This window comes from Phyllobates terribilis, unplaced genomic scaffold (assembly GCF_046119375.1).
Source record: "Phyllobates terribilis strain yellow unplaced genomic scaffold, ASM4611937v1 Scaffold_3__8_contigs__length_932513732, whole genome shotgun sequence".
NCBI classification, from domain to species: Eukaryota; Metazoa; Chordata; class Amphibia; order Anura; family Dendrobatidae; genus Phyllobates; species Phyllobates terribilis.
Window position 1 is genome coordinate 277,029,800 of NW_027362763.1, and position 17,478 is coordinate 277,047,277.

Here is a 17,478-nt window from a genome sequence, read left to right on the forward strand (position 1 = left end):
TTACATGAAATCAAGATGAATGAATATGGTTAATTTTGAACATGTTTAGACAATTTTGTCTGCTATTAAAAAAGCCAGGGCAAAGGAGATTTTATTAAATAAGTAACTATTGTGACACATTCACTTTAATGCAGCCAGAAAACCAAAGAAGACTTTGGTAAGGGGTACCATCTGATTAATCTGTCTGGGGCAAAAATACCTTGTAGCCATGAAACCCCCCCTAAGTTAGATTATTTTTGTGCATCTAAATTTTGGCGCAAAGATTTAGCAAAGTCCAACACTTGAGGAAAAAAAAACTTTTGCATATATTGGTGCAACTGGTAAAATATATTATATTATGTCCCATCTGGCAATTCATTTCAAATTAAAGTTCTATATCAAAGAATGGCAGGGCCATATTTGTCATTTGATTTATATTTTTGACATAAACACATTAATAAATCTGCTCCCTACTAAAAATTCAAAATTGCACTATAGAATGTGTCAAAATAGAAAACAAGTAATGCAATCCAAATAAACAAGTTAAGTCCAATTTAAACAATAGTTTTAATTCTGTTGTTGCACTTTTAAGACATCATTATTACAGTTTAGAAAATAACCATTAAATGGAATGTTACAGCTGATAAATGCCGTCCGATCCACAGGCAGTAACCATCAGATCATGCATTGATTGTATAATTGTTTTCAGCAAAAAATATACTTTAAAAGATGCCAGGTAACAAGTCACATGGGCGACTAGTTGAAAAGAAGCCGCCAGGGACCGGCCGTTTTAATTAGTCACTCATGTGGCTTGGTCCCCACAGGCTTTAAAGGTACATTTTTCTCTTGAACATCACAGTGCTTCAGAGTCCAACATACAGTGCTGCAATCATTGAGCAAGTGCCTGATACATGCTGATATGTGGATCGGGCAGCATTGGTCAGCTGTTAGGTTTCCTTTAATATATTTACTGCAATGGCAATTTACTGAACAAAATTGGCAATACTTTCATATCAACAAGTAATCAATTTATTGATTATTGAACACCCAAGATTCAATATTTGAACGTGTCACACAAATCATCCTGCTAGTAAATAAGAAATTAATCTGCACTCAAACTAGAATTAGTGAGACTCAAAAACAAATCGGCGACTTGTGAATATAGACTAACGAAGACAGAATTAAAAAAAAAAAAAAATTGTTTAATTATATTATAACATGGCAGGACTGACTATTATACATTTAGATACAAGTTGATTTGCAATTAACTTTTGTTTAAGTAATGAATAACATCAAATGCATAATTTAATGGAAACAGGAATTACTCGTACTCTGCTTTGATATTTTTTAGGATAGTGAAAGTATATTTTTCTATACATTTAAATGTATATTTCTGCATGTTTATCTACATTTATATTTTTATAATAATGAACATGATCCTTACTGTGTGAAGCTGTGTCTTCCCTTCCTCTTCTGCTGCTCAACCAAATGAAGAGAACTTTAAACTTTGAGAGATTTGCTTTTATACTCCCGAGGCTATTTGCTGATTCTTTGTGGCCAAGTGTGCTAGATAATCAGTTAGTGATAATATATCTGTAAAATGAATGTGAAAAATCATTAACATGGAAAAATGTTGTCATAGATAGGCCTTTTAGTTAATAATCTTTCACTCTAAAGGAGTAAACAAGTTACCTAAATGGAATTTTTGAGGGAAATTCTTTGTGTTATTTGATGTTTAAATAATTTCAATATTATATTATTTTTAGTCTGGTTTATATAAATTAGGGATTCAGTCAATTGGATTTATTGTTCTGGAAATAAATAATAACAATTCACCCCTAAATCTGCATGACATTCAATTTTGCTGCCATTATTATTTCCTTTGTGATTTGTTTCAGACTATTGAACTGACTGTTAAAATGCATATGTACTCAAATCCTATATTTCTGCATTACTAGGCAGACATTAAAGTTTAATAATGTGGAAAGAATTATTACTTTTGTGAAAAGGGGGTAATAGTAGAATATGTGCTTTAGAAACTAAAAAAAGGTGCATTCATTTAATGATCTATTTGCACTCTGCCCAATGTTATAGTATGGGGCAGTGCTAATCTTCGATATTTTTTCTAGGCCGATCCAGCATGAGAAAACAGGATGCTGTGGGTGCATCCTATAATGAGATCATGCTCACCCATTCAACTCTATGGGTGCGTGTAAAATATCGTACTGTACTCGGATATCACCTGAGTGCAGTCTGATGACCGCAGACACAGAGAATGGAGAAGATGGAGAAGCTAAGTTCTCCATATTCTCCATACCTCTGCTGTGATTCTTTCATGCAAGAGAATCAGATCACAATAAGGTGACACTCGGCTCAATTTCTGATAAAGTTTGATACAAGTGACATTAGCATAATCTGTCCTATCTCTCTCATGAGAGAATCAATGGCCGTGTGGCCACAGCCGAAGTCACGTGACCTAGAAGATGAGCAAGGTGGCACTGTATATCAAGGAGACAGCAATGGGTACAAATTTTAATACAACTTGACTTCATTACAGACATATTTAGAAAGGTTTAGGGGATCAAATTTTGTCAGGAGTGCTTCTTTAACTAGTCTTTAGGAAATATCCTGATAAAAAAAATCTCAACCTTCTGAATCTGTTGTTATCTTATCTCACTAGCCGATCTATTTACTAGAACTACTACCTGTTTTATACAGCACTTTTCCTGATCTACAGCTTGTTACAAGAATGCCAAGTCTCTGGGGAACATGAAGTATATTACTCTCTCAAACTCTGTATTTTATTTCCATTTTGACTGTTTCTTTTTTATCAACCACTGAGTAATATTACAATCCAAATTTAACAATTGTATTACTAATTCTTTTTTATTTCCTATTTCCTTTTATTTTCCTAGTAATTTAGGAAATACTAAAAATTGAAAACTATTTAAAAACTGCCACCTGTGGATAGCAACATACTGTATATGTTTTCTATGTTCCATACTTAAGTCACACTGTGTTTAAAGAAGATCTGTCTCCAGGACAAAAACGGCTAATTTTTTGCTTTTGTTTAATTCCTGCTGCTCTCCTGAGCATTCCAATTTTTCCATCTTCCACACAGTTTCAAAGTAAGGCACCTTTTTATTTACTGTGGCCTATAAACAAATGTTTAATTACCAGAGGGTATTGTTTACAAATTATTAATTATAATATTTTATTTATATAGTTGCAATATATTCTGCATAACTTTACAATTAAGCAAGAACATGTACAGACAATAAAGAAATTATAAAGTCACACATACAGTGGGGAAAATAACTATTTGATACACAGTCAATTTTGCAAGTTTTCCCACCTACAAAGAATGTAATTTGTATCGTAGGTACACTTCAACTGTGAGAGACAGAATCTAAAAATAAAAAAAAGAAAATCACATTGATTAATTTAAATAATTACATTGCATTTTATTTCATAAAATGAGTATTTGATCACCTACCAGCAAGAATTCTGGCTCTCACAGATCTTTTAGATTTTCTTTCAGAAGCCATCCTACTCTGCACCCATAACCTGTATTAATTGGACCTCTTTGAACTCACTACCAGTATAGACGATACCTGTCCACATAATCAATCACACTTCAACTTCTCCACCATGGCCAAGACCAAAGAGCTGTCTAAGGATATTAGGGACAAAATTGTAGACCTGCACAAGGCTGGGATGGGCTACAGGACAATAGGCAAGCATCTTGGTGAGAAGGCAACAATTGTTGCCACAATTATTAGATAATGGAAAAAACACAAAATGACTGGTTTGGGGCTCCATGCAGGATCTCGCCTCATGGGGTAAGAATGATTTTGAGAAAGGTTAGGAATTAGTCCAGAACTACATGGGAGGACCTGATGAATGACCTGAAGAGAGCTGGGACCACAGTCTCAAGCATTACCATTAGTAACACACTACGCCGCCATGGATTAAAATCCTGCAAGGCACCAAGGTTCCCCTGCTCATTCCAGCATATGTCCATCCCCATTTGAAGTTCACCAATGACCATCTGGATGATCCAGATGAGGCATGCGAGAAGGTCATGTGGGCAAATGAGTCCAAAATATAACTTTTTGGTCTCAACTCCGCTTGCCGTGTATGGGGGAAGAAGAAGGATGAGTACAACCCCAAGAACACCATCCTAATAGTGATGGTGGGGGAAACATCATATTTTGGGGTTGCTTTTCTGCAAAGGGGACAAGACAACTGCACCGTATTGAAGGAAGTATGGATGGGGTCATGTATCGCAAGATTTTTGCCAACAACCTCCTACCCTAAGAGTAGGGAAGATGGGTCATGGCTGCGTCAATAACCCAAAACACACAGTCAGGGAAACTAAGGAGTGGCTCCATAAGAAGCATTTCAAGGTCCTGGAGGGGCCTCGACAGTCTCCAGACCTGAACCCAATAGAAAATCTTTGGAGGGAAATGAAACTCAATATTGCCCATCAACAGCTCTGAAAACTGAACGATCTGGAGAAGATCTGTACGGAGGAGTGGGCCCAAATCCTTGCTACAGTGTGTGCAAACTTCGTCAAGAACTACAGGAAACATCTGACCTCTGTAATTTCACACAAAGGTTTCGGTACCAAATATTAAGTTTTGTTTTTCTATTGTATGAAATACTTATTTAATGCAATAAAATGCAAATTAATTATGTAAAAATCATAAAATGTGATTTTCTGGATTTTTTTCAACATTCTTTCTCTTACAGTTGAAGTGTACCTATGATAAAAATTGCAGACCTTTCCTTGCTTTGTAGGTGGGAAAACTTGCAAAATCGTTAGTGTATCAAATACTTATTTTTTCCACTGTATGTTTCTGTATGTTTGTGCTCCATGCATGTATGTGCCTGTATGTATGTGGTTTTTGTAAGCATGAATCTGCTCATTGTGTACATATGTGTGTATGTGTTCGGTATATACATGTGCGTGTGCTACATGTATATACATATGTGTGTGTAACATACAATGTGTGTGTCACATACTGTGTGTGTAGCATTCGCATTAATAAATCCTGGCAGTGCTGACAAGAGTTCATAGGTGTAAACATGTCAGCAATCACCCAACGAACGAGCTGCTCATTCATTGGGTGATTGGATTGTTTATGCTGGAACAAATAATCATTGTGTTCAGTAGCACATCACCCGATGTAAACTGAAGATGCGCTGCTGATAACATAATACTGTATGGGGAAAGATTGATCTATTAGTGATCATTCTGTGACCATCGTTCTTCCTCAGCCGGTGTGAAGAGTCCGGTAAACAACGACATGAATATTGTCGATCGCGCTCGTTTAACATCCTGAACTCAGAGCATATAAATGCAACCAAAATGTTTCTTTGTGATGGTGCAATATGGATTAGCATTTGCTACTTTAAACTTTTGCCCATGGCCCAACTTTGTCTAAAACCGGCTCTGTCTGACAGTGGATTAGATAAGAGTGATCCAAGTGTTCAAAGAGTTTAGAGACGAAAGGAAGATTAGAGCAAGATCTGTACTTAACAGAGCAGTTCTGGTCAAGGTATTTTTTTAAGTACATGGTGTGATGGTATGATTTAATGAGGAATGAAAGATTCCAAAAGAAAGAAAGAAAAGTTAAATATTTCAGTTAGGTAGGCAGTGATAGCCAATGAGTGGAACTGACGGAGATGTGAGTAAATAGGGTCAATGGTGCATGTTGTTGAGATAGACGAATCAAGGAGCTTGGTAACTCCTTCTGTGACAGGTTCAAAGGTGAAAACTTAACTTGAGGTTTGTGAAGAATACAAACTTTGATGGTATTACGTGAAAATGTCCTAAAAGGTATGGTTGATTTCTTCTTTCTAAGCGGCCACAACGTCAGCACTGGGGATGGTGATGGGGGTTTGTACTTTAAGACTCAGGAGGGAGTGGAAAATTTCAAAGAGTAGTTTTGTATTGAAGGAAGGGTGGTGAAGTAAGATTGCTTGGCCAGATGGAGAGCAGACTTATAAGTTTTGAACATGAACTTATAGTAGATGAAGTCTTCTGCTGAAAGTGATTTTTTTCCACTGACGCTAGGCACATCAGGAGAAAACATATTTTCAGTGTGTGCCAGGGTTGCCATTGTCTATGTCAGGTTGTTCTGCATCTACAGTTGTGCTCAAAAGGTTACATAGCCTGGCAGAATTTTTCCTTTCTTAGCCTTGTTTCAGAGAATATGAATGATAAGGAAAAAACTTTTTCTCCACTCATGGTTATTGGTTGAGTGAAGCCATTTATTGTCAAACTACTGTGTTTTCTCATTTTAAATCTTAATGACAACCAAAAACATCCAAATGACCCTGAACAAAAGTTCACATAACCTTGTGATTTTGGCCTGATAACATGCACAAAATTTGAAACAAATGGGTTTGAATGGCTACTAAAGGTAACATCTCCACCTGTAACCTGTTTGCTTGTAATCAGTGCGTGTCCATAAAAGCTGAATGAGTTTCTGGGATCAAGACAGACTCTTGCATCTTTCATCCAGCGACTGAGGTTTCTGGATTGTGATTCATGGGGAAAGCAAAAAAATTGTCAACGGATCTACGGGAAAAGGTAGTTGAACTGTATAACACAGGAAAGGGATATAAAAAAAATCCAAGGAATTGATAATGCCAGTCAACAGCGTTCAAACTGTGATTAACAAATGGAAAATCAGAGGCTCTGTAAAAACCAAACACGGTCAGGTAGACCAACAAAAAATTCAGCCACAACTGCCAGGAAAATTGTTCGGGATGCAAATAAAAACCCACAAATAACATCAGGACTCTCTGAAAACTAGCGGTGTTGCTGTTTCAAGATGTACAATAAGGAGGCACTTGAAGAAAAATGGGCTGCATGGTCGAGTCACCAGAGGAAAGCCATTACTGCTCAAATGCCACAAAGTATCTCTCCTACAATACGCTAAACAGCACAGAGACAAACCTTAAAACTTCTGGAACAAGGTAATTTGGAGTGATGAGACCAAAATTGAACTTTTTGGCCACAACCATAAATGTTATATTAGGAGAGAGGTCAACAAGGCCTATGATGAAAAGAACACCATTCCTACAGTAAAGCACAGAGGTGGATCGCTGATGTTTTGGGGATGTGTGAGCTACAAAGGCACGGGAAACTGGGTAACAGTTCAAGGAAAGATGAATGCAGCACGTTATCAGCAGATACTTCCAACATGACAACGATCCAAAACACAAGGCCAAGTTGACCTGTCATTGGCTACAGCAGAACAAATTGAAGGTTCTGGAGTGGCCATCTCAGTCTCCTGACCTCAATATCATTGAGCCACTCTGGGGAGAACTCAAGCATGCAGTTCATGTTAGACAGCCCAGTAATTTACAGGAACTGGAGGCTTTTTGCCAAGAAGAATGGGCAGCTTTACCATCTGAGAAAACAAAGAATCTCATATACAACTACCACAAAAGACTTCAATCTGTCATTGATGTTAGAGGGGGCAATACACGGTATTAAGAACTGGGGTATGTGAACTTTTGATCAGGGTCATTTGGATGTTTTTGGTTGTCATTAAGAACGTGGTTTGATTTTTCTCTGAAAATGGAAGGATCAGCGTAATGTCTTTTGCTATTTGCTGCTTTTCCACAAAAAGAAGAGAGATTTTATGTTATAGCTTCACGTGTGATATATCCATTTTTCATGTGTGCTGTATTTACTAGCCAAGAAAGTAGTATAAAATGAAACATAGATGAATTCACTGGGGTAGTCTAGAAAATACATCATTAAGTCCACATTTACACATGTTTATGGATAACATAGAAAACTTTACAGTCTATATCTTTTTACAGCATGTCTATTTTTACTAACCAATTGTCTGCTAAAAAAAAATGGAAGGAACTTTTTAATTTGTTCTATTTTGCGGACCAATCATGATTATTGGGTTTGCATATCAAATTGACAGAAAACACTATATATTGCACCCTCATGCTGTTTGTTTGAAACACTGACGTACAAACTTAGTCTCAGTAAGAGTGATGCTGTATTTAGACAGGCCGATTGTGGCCATTAATTGACTGTCAATTGGTTACATGCCTGCATTTAGACAGGAAAACCGTACTTTCATGAAGACAGAATGATAACATAATCATTCTGTGTATAGAGTGATGTGCTACCAAAAACAGTGATTTTTAAGCTTGCTTAAATATAATCTTACACCATGAACAAGCATTTTACACACTCACTGTGTAGCATCGGCATCTCTGCCCCCTGACAGGCAGAGACGCCGTCACCCTTACCGCCGCGCTCTCGGCCCGGTGTCTTCCGGCTCTCCTGCTGCTGCCGGCGCGCGCAGCTTCCCGGGCACTGTGCTTAGGGCGCGCGCTCCCTCCCTATTAAAGGGGCCGCACGCGCCGTCCTAAGGAGTCCCCGGCCAATGGCCGGAGGACTTCTCATATAAAAGGCACCTCCTCCAAAATGGAGGTGCCCGTGCAAGGTTTTAGCTTTGTGTTCTAAACTCTGCTTCAGCCCTCAGGTCCCGCTGCTAGTCTGACTACCAGTCCAGTCCGCCAGCCTGACTACCAGTCCAGTCCGCCAGCCTGATTACCAGTCCAGTCCGCCAGTCTGACTACCAATCCAGTCCGCCAGCCTGACTACCAGTTCCATCCGCCAGCCTGACTACCTGTCTCCGCCAGCCAAGGTTACTCTCCAGCCCGACGGTCTGCCTACGATCCAAACCCGCCAGTCTTTCTATGGGCTAAGCTTGCCTGCCTACCCAGAGAATGTACCAGTTACCTGCCATGCCTACCAGCCAGCCTACCTGGAGGCTATTACCAGTTACCTGCCGTTCCTACCCACCAGCCTACCTGGAGGCTCCTACCAGTTACCTGCCGTGCCTACCAGCTTGCCTACCCGGAGGCTCCAGCCAGTTACCTGTGGGAGTCACCTGCTCTCATGCAAGGACTGGCCCAGAGTAGCACCTGTTCCCTCTGCTCGGTCCTTCCCTGGTTCAAGGAGTCGATTGAGCCGCCGTGCGACCTTGGTCATTCCGAGTTGATACCTAGTTACGCCCCTCTGGTTCCTCCTTGCACCGCAGCACAGAGGTTCCACCACCCGGATCCATAACACACTGATTGCTGGCCTGATTAGACAGGAATGCTTGTTCACAATAATCAGAATCATCAATCTTTCCAAATAGATCTTAAGAATATAAATAAATAAGGTAAAATACGATTTCCAAAGGATAGTTATGTGTCTTGTTTCTCATAGATAGATAAGGGCTTAAGAACATTTTGCACTGCCAATGGTGAAATAATTGACTCATCAGATCTCATGTGACCATAAATCATGTTCCCTGAGCATGAATTCAGAAGAGATTTTTAATTCTCTTATCTGAACAATCGGAACTGAATGTGCGCAATTTGCATTTCTGATTATGTATTGCTGTTGGCTTTTGATTAGTTTAAATGAGCGCTCAAATAGACAATCCAATCATGTAAACAGACAACACAAGAAGTGGTCTAAAAAATTCACCTGTGCTTTAGAATTGAAAAAGCTTGGTTATCATTTTTTTCTTCCTGTCAGAAGGTCAGCCAAGTCTGTGCTCCTAATAAACTACTGAATGTTCCAGACTGGAATGGAAGCCATAGAAAATAAAATTACCTAATAAGAGCTTCACACTGACAGTTCCCTTAACTCCCAAAAAACAGAATTGCTGGCAAAAGAAAAATGTAATATGGAATTCTAAAGACAACTTTCTAAAAGTAAAAAAAAAGTCGAAAGAAAAGTGTAGCTTAGAACAAAGTGTTGCTAATTAAAATGATTTGGATCAATTTAAATGAAATACAAACCCAATTAGCTTGAGTCCTACTCCTTGAGGAACACTTTTATTTAATAGATGTATCTTACTATAATCTTCAAAGGTAGACTTCCCATTAGATTCATTCTTAAATTCAATCTAAAATGTAAATTAATTTAGAAGTTTTATTAAATATTTGTGTATGTATAACAATTTAGTATGTCTTTGTGCACAATTATTATGCAATTTGTATTTTTGATTATTCATTTTATTATTGAGCAACTACAGTGCTTTTGGTCAAACCAAAAAGTTAATAACCCTGAGACCTAGATACCTAAGAATGAAAAAGTGAGGTTTTGTCTTTCTTAGGAGACAATCTTTGTGTGCAGAATTATTGGGCAACTATTAGTGTGCAGAATTTTTATGAAAATAAATGAAAAATGTTCATTTTCCCATCTCAATTGCTTATTTTCATCTATTAAAAACAGTATAATTAGCAAATAACTTAACATGTACAAACATACAATTCTGACATTTTTTAAATATCTATGACAAATATTTTTTAACAGTCATAAGCCTTCCATCTATTGTGTTAGGTGTTGGTCTGTTGCTGGATTTGAAATGGGTCCAGAGACTTCTGTGGTTTCCCATTTCAGTCCAGCCAGGGCTGATGCTGCTCAGCATCATCATCAGCCCCAATGCCTAGCTGGTCCACGAGATGTACAGATAGTCTCCTGGGTATGTGTGCCTAGCAATGTTAAGCATAGGTTGCGGAGGGAGACAGGGCTTTTGGAGTCTAAGTGCAGGATTCGCCACACTGAGCATGCCAGTGACCTAGCGGATCGTGATTGGTGGTTTGCCACCCACCTGACACGGTGACCTGGCACCGCCTGATTGGTCCACGGGTGGCATCACCAATGGCGCGTCGGTGGGCAGGGCTTAGTCTTTAAAAGGCTCGCCCACAAACATGGCGGTGCGCTCTGATCATTGAGCAGTGATGTTGATGTGTGGACGACTGTGTTCTATGTAGCTTCCATAGGCAGGTGTAGTGAAAATAGGCAGGCTAGTTGAAATAGGCAGGTAGCTCCGTCTTGCACTCTGGCTCTGCCATAGGGGTTGCATAACACCCCGAGCAGCCTGCAGACATCCTGTGCACGGCTATCACCTGTCAGCCATATGGAGTAACACCCTGCAGTCTGGTAGCACGCCGGCTGTAGGCACGTGTACCCGTCGGTGTAGTCACACACGCATCCTAGTGCCGCCACTGTAGTCCCTGTGCTGTAACAGGACTACAGATAATTTTTTCTGCCTATCTTTCGTGCTGCTAACGGAGATAGAGCGAATTGCTATACCAGTTCCAGTGTGCAGAAACACGGAAGGGTTTAACATTTAAGTTGGTTGCTTTCCTTTCCACCCGGAAAGTGTTCGGCAGCAGTCCACCAGGCTGCATCGTGGACCCCGGGGTCGCTTGCATTCCATTATATTAAAGTTGTTTGCTGCCACCCTCCTAACAGTATCAGAGCGCCAGGGTCTTGCCGAACATGGCCGACAACCAGCAACTGCAGCGTTACATACAGCAACTGAAGACCAGACTTAGGTCTCTGGAACAAGCTCCGGTCGCTGATATCACTGCAGTAGCTACCCAGGTGGCTTCGCTAGCAGCCAATCTGGTTAACTCGGCAGCGATAAATGCTGTGACAGCTGCAACTGCCCCATTACCGCGTTTCGCTCTCCCAGAAAAATTTTCTGGAGACAGTAAATCCTGCAGGGGTTTTATTAATTTATGCTCCATTCAATTGGAGATGATGGAGGCACGGTTCCCCTCTGAAAGAGCCAAAGTGGGTTATGTCATCTCATTACTCTCCCACAGGGCTCTGGAGTGGGCTACTCCTCTATGGGAGCGGAATGATCCGGTTGTAGCAAATTCGGGTCTTTTTCTTAAGACTCTAAAAAGTGTATTCCTAGGTCCTCAGATCACGCATGATACAGCTCTTAAGCTCCTTGCGTTGATCCAGGGTTCGGCCACCGCCAGCCACTATGCCATCCAGTTTAGAACCCTAGCGGCTAAACTGGAATAGTCTGAGTGGTCGCGTATCCCGGTGTTCTGGAAGGGTCTGGCTGGGCATATTAAAAATGCTCTATCTACCAGAGAGATTCCAACCTCCTTGGAGGAGTTAATCTCTCTTGCTAACCGAATTGATTTGCGTCATGCTGAACACAAATTAGAACTGGAGTTTCCCAGACCCCAGTATCGGTTGGCACCCTCCTTCTCTAGACCCGTTTCCACACCCGCGACTCCTGACCCGGAGCCTGAGGCCATGGACGGAGTCTAGTCCCTCTCATTCCCGATTGGCACACCTCGTGGAGGACCCCGTTAATAACGGTTCCAAGCAGTCGGGAAAACAAGTAGGTCTTACCACCGTTGGAGGAGGTGTGTTAGATTCGGGGGCTTCTCCCTCCAAATTATTATATAATGTGACATTGTCCTTTGGTACATCTGCAGTTACTGCTAAGGCGGGGGTGGACTCTGGCGCACTCTGATCATTGAGCAGTGATGCTGATGTGTGGATGACTGTGTTCCACGTAGCTTCCATAGGCTGGTGTAGTGGAAATAGGCAAGCTAGTTGAAATAGGCAGGTAGCTCCGTCTTGCAGTCTGGCTCTGCCATAGGAGTCGCGTAACACCCTGAGCAGCCTGCAGACGTCCTATCCATGGCTATCCCCTGTTTGCCACGTGGAGTAGTACCCTTCAGTCTGGTAGCACGCTGGCTGTAGGCACGTGTACCCGTCGGCATAGTCACACAAGCATCCTAGCGCCGCCACTGTAGTCCCTGTGCTGTAACAGGACTAGAGATAGTTTTTTCCGCCTATCTCTCGTGCTGCTAACGGAGATAGAGCGAAGTGCTATACCCGTTCCAGTGTGCAGAAACACGGAAGGGTTTAACATTTAAGTTGGTTGCTTTCCTTTCCACCCGGAAAGTGTTCGGCAGCAGTCCACCAGGCTGCATCGCGAACCCCGGGGTCGGTTGCGTTCCATTATATTAAAGTTGTTTGCAACCGCCCTCATAACACATGGAGTCTGTCAGTTTTGTAATCTTTTGACAATCGACTTTTGGGGCATCACAAACCACTTCCTGCCAGACACTGTTCACAGAGGTGCATAGTTTTCCTTCACTATTAATCTCCTACAAACATCACTATAAGGCTGTGTGCCCACGATGCGTTTTTTATGCGTTTCCGCAGCGGCAAAAACACTGCAGAAATGCTTAAAAAAAAAAAATGTTCCCCAATGATGGGGAAATTTCCGCTGCGGATTATCATTGCGGAAAAAAATGCAGCACTACCAATTATTTTGCGGATGTGCTGCGCTTTCGCCGCCATTGACTTGCATTAGAACGCATGGATTACTCATCACTGCAAGGGTAGATGCACATTCCATGCGTTCGATTGTGCGGATGGTACCCAGGTCTAGAGGAGAGGAGACTCTCCTCCGGACCCGGGTACCATAGAAACTGTTAAAAAAAGAATAAAATAAATATGATACTTACCTTCTGACGGCCCCCGGTGCGCTCGTTCTCCCTTGCCGGCAAATCGCGATGGACTGAAGGACCTGCGCTGAGGTCATAGTCATGTGATGGGTCACGCGATGCTGACGTCGGTAGGTCCTTCAGTGCAGTGTACCAAGATCTGCCGGCAGTCAGCACCGAGTGAAGCAAGACACCGGGGGCTATCAGAAGGTAAGTATAGATTTATTTTTTATTTTTTTACATTCTCTCGGGTCACACTATATAAATCCATCAAGAGAATGCCAAGAGTGTGCAAAGCAGTCACCAAAGCAAAAGGTGGCTACTTTGAATAACCTAGAATATAATACATATTTTCAGTTGTTTCACACTTTTTTGTAAACTATATAATTCCACATGTGTTAATTCATAGTTTTGATGCCTTCAGTGTGAATGTACAATTTTCATAGTAATGAAAATACAGAAAAATCTTTAAATGTGAAGGTGTGTCCAAACTTTTGGTTTGTACTGTATATACAGTTGAAACCAGAAGTTTACATACACTATATAAAATGACACATATGCATGCTTTCTCAATATCTGACATGAAATCAGAATAAACCTTTCCCATTTTAGGTCAATTAGGATTACCATCATTTTTAAAAATTGTCAAATGCCAGAATAATGAGAGAGAATGTTTTAAGGCATTTTCATTACTTACTGCAAAGTCAAAAGTTTACATACACTAAGATTACCATGTCTTTAAACAATTCTGGACTGCCCATATGATGATGTCATGTGTTTGGAAGCTTCAGTTTTTTTAGCAACATCTGAGTTAACTAGAGACACACCTGTGGTTGTACTTTAATGCACACCTGAAACACACTGCTTATTTGTGTAGCATTATGGGAAAGCCAAAAAAAATCTGCCAAGATATCAGGAAGAGAATTGTGGACTTGCACAAGTCTGACTTATCCTTGGGTACAATTTCAAGATACCTGAAGGTGCCTCGTTCATCTGTACAAACAATTATATGCAATTACAAACAAGATGGGAATGTCCAGCCATCATACCACTCAGGAAGGAGACGGGTTTTGTGTCTCAGAGATGAAAGTGCTTTGGTCCGACGTGTGCATATCAACCGAAGGACAAAAGCAAAAGACCTTGTGAAGATGATGACGGAAGCTGGTAAAATTGTGTCAACTTTCACAGTGAAAAGAGCACTGTATCAACATGGACTGAAAGGCTACTCTGCCAGGATGAAGCCATCACTTCAAATGAAACATAAGAAAGCCAGATTAATGTTTGCGGATGTCTAACAGCCGTGACACATGCAGCTGCGGTGGTTCGATAATAGTTGTCCACTGATAAAGTCACAGTTAGTTAACTAGTTGCTAGTGGTCGTAACCATGGATACCTAAGGTCCTGTGATGCCTGCACATGATTAAAGAGAGATAGTGAATCAAAAATACTATACTACAATTCTAATTGGAGATATTTGCTAATATTACTGTTACTACACCTACTACATATTGGGATAGGATCATGGAGATGGGAAAACCCCTTTAAGTCATTATAAGTGGCAGAGAGATTTCTGTAAAAAGTTTATGGGGGAATGTGAGGAGTAGCTCTTTCGATAACACTGCAAAGTCATAGATACCTGATTTAGGGTGCCCACCACTATTAGTTGTTACATTCACATAATGTATTTGCAGAATTTCTACAATGGAAATTTCACAGCAAATTAACCCGTTCCTGACATGGGCAATTTTAGTTTTTGTGCTCTTGATTTTTCCTCTCCTTCTTCCCCCGGCCATAACTTTTTTATTTTCTTCCCATATAGACATATGAGGGCTTGTTTTTTCGTGGGTCAACTTGTACTTTTTAAAGACACCATTAATTTTACCACATAATGTACTGAAAAATGTAAAAAAATTCCATGTGAAATTGTGAAGAGAAGGGAATTCAATAATTTTTAGGAATTGTTTTTACAGCATACATTGTGTGGTAAAGATAACCTTTAAATATGATTGTCCTCATCAGTATGATTATGGTGATACCAAACATGTCACTTTTTTATTATTTTAGTGGTGAAAAAGAACAGAAGTTTTAAAAAAAAACGTTTTTTGGTGTTGTATCGCCATTTTTCTAGACGAAACCTGTAACATTTTAATTTTTTGATCGATTGAGTGGTGTGAGGGCTTATTTTTTGCAAGGTTTGGCGTTTTTATTAATACTATTTTGGGATGGATATGGCATTTTGACCCCTTCTTACAACATTTTTTTCAGTATTGCAGCTATAAAAAAACTATAAATTTGATTTTCTTGATCTTTTTTCTGTTTACAGTGTTTACCGTTTAATTATTTTTATAATTTATAGATTGGACTTTTCTGAACGCAGTGATACAACATATGTGTATTTTTTATTATCTTTCTTTTTAATAGGAAATAAAGGATGGTGGTTTGAACTTTAATTATTACTTTTTCATATTTTTTAAAACTTTTTTTTATTGTATTTGTTAGTCCCCTTGGGGGAATTGAAACTGTGATCGTCTAATCACATGAACTATATACATAGCAAAAATGACGGTCTCCTATAAACGCCAACTAAACACTGGGATTCACAGAAGTAACATCATGGCAGGCACAGGAGCCTTTAGCAGACCCCCGGCTGTCATGGAAACCTATCAGCGCCCCGCGATCATGTCATGGGCGCGCCAATGGGTGTCCATAGAATGACATACCCCTAGACTGTGCACAGTTAATGCCGCTGTCAGAGATTGACAGAGGAATTTAATAAGAGCCACGGGTGGAGATCGGCTCCTCTCACAGCTGTTAGAGGTAGAAGATGGTTGAATAACACAGCCATCATCTGCCGGGAAAGATGCGGGCTCAGCTTATGAGCCTGCATCAAGGTCAGGGAGCAGACATATGATGTACAAGTACGTCATATGTCGGTAAAGCTTTAAGAGCGGTAATATTCACGCAAATATTGTGCAGATATTGCTGCATTTACTACTACGCAAATGATGCAACTTTACCACTGACTTCATCTTGTGCATTGCAAAGGATGAATTGGTGGTGAATATCTGCAGCATAACCATGGATTTTCTTAGTGTATGGAGGAAATGCTACATTAGTTTAGTGGTTAATGCACATCAGGGTATATTTATTGTTGAGTTTGCTCCAAAATGTGGACACCAACTCTTTTTATAACATTAGGAAGTGTACTACTATATTTAAAGGGGTTGTCCAGGAATTCAGTATACTTTGTTTTGGACCTAGGCTGCAGAATGTTGACAGTTTGTAATATACTCCCTGTCAGCATTTTGCACCATTGCCTAGATACAAAACATGTCATGGGACCAGCTTCACTCCTGATTCTTGAGGAACTGGTCACACCCCGATTAGAGTTTTCATGTCTGGTCGCAACATCACAACTGATGTTATGCCCAGACTCAAACAGGCCCTCCTCCCTCCATCTATGTGAACCGTTGTTTGGACTGAGCTTACCAATCGGCTGTAAGGAGAAAGGACTTTCAAGCATATTCACAGCAAGCGGTATGAATATACAGAAACCAACTGATTGAACAGCTCAGTCCAATCAGCTGTGTCAGTGCTGGCATCCCCTTCACAGGAAGTCAGTGTTGTGACAATGCTCTGATGCTGTCTCCCTCACTGTGACAGTGCTGACAACGCTTTACTAGGGAGCCAGTGCTGCGACAATGCTCTCCCCTTCAATGTGACAGTGCAGACAACCCCTTCAAAGGGAGCCAGCCATGCGACAATGCTTTAATGCTGTCTTCCTCACTCTAACAGCTCTGACAACTCCTTCACAGTGAGCCAGCAATGCGATAATACACTGATGCTGTCTCCCTCACTATGACAGCTCTGACAACTCCTTCACAAGAAGCCAGCACTTCGACAATGCTTTGATGCTGTCTTCCTCACTCTAACAGCTCTGACAACTCCTTCACACGGAGCAAGCATTGCGATAGTACACTGATGCTGTCTCCCTCACTATAGCAGCTCTGACAACTCCTTCACAGGAAGCCAGCACTTCGACAATGCTTTGATGCTGTCTTCCTCACTCTAACAGCTCTGACAACTCCTTCACACGGAGCAAGCATTGCGATAATACACTGATGCTGTCTCCCTCACTATAGCAGCTCTGACAACTCCTTCACAGGAAGCCAGCGCTTTGAC

At 40.5% G+C, this 17,478-nt stretch overlaps 1 protein-coding gene across 1 annotated transcript in view; it reads right to left on the bottom strand.

Moving 5' to 3' along the window:
• The window catches only part of SI (sucrase-isomaltase), a 414,470-nt gene that overhangs the window by 323,935 nt on the left and 73,057 nt on the right, over positions 1-17,478 (bottom strand). The window contains exon 2 of the mRNA XM_073674817.1: positions 1,424-1,572. The gene's annotated coding sequence lies outside the window, so the exon portion shown is untranslated. The remainder of the gene's footprint in view (positions 1-1,423; positions 1,573-17,478) is intronic.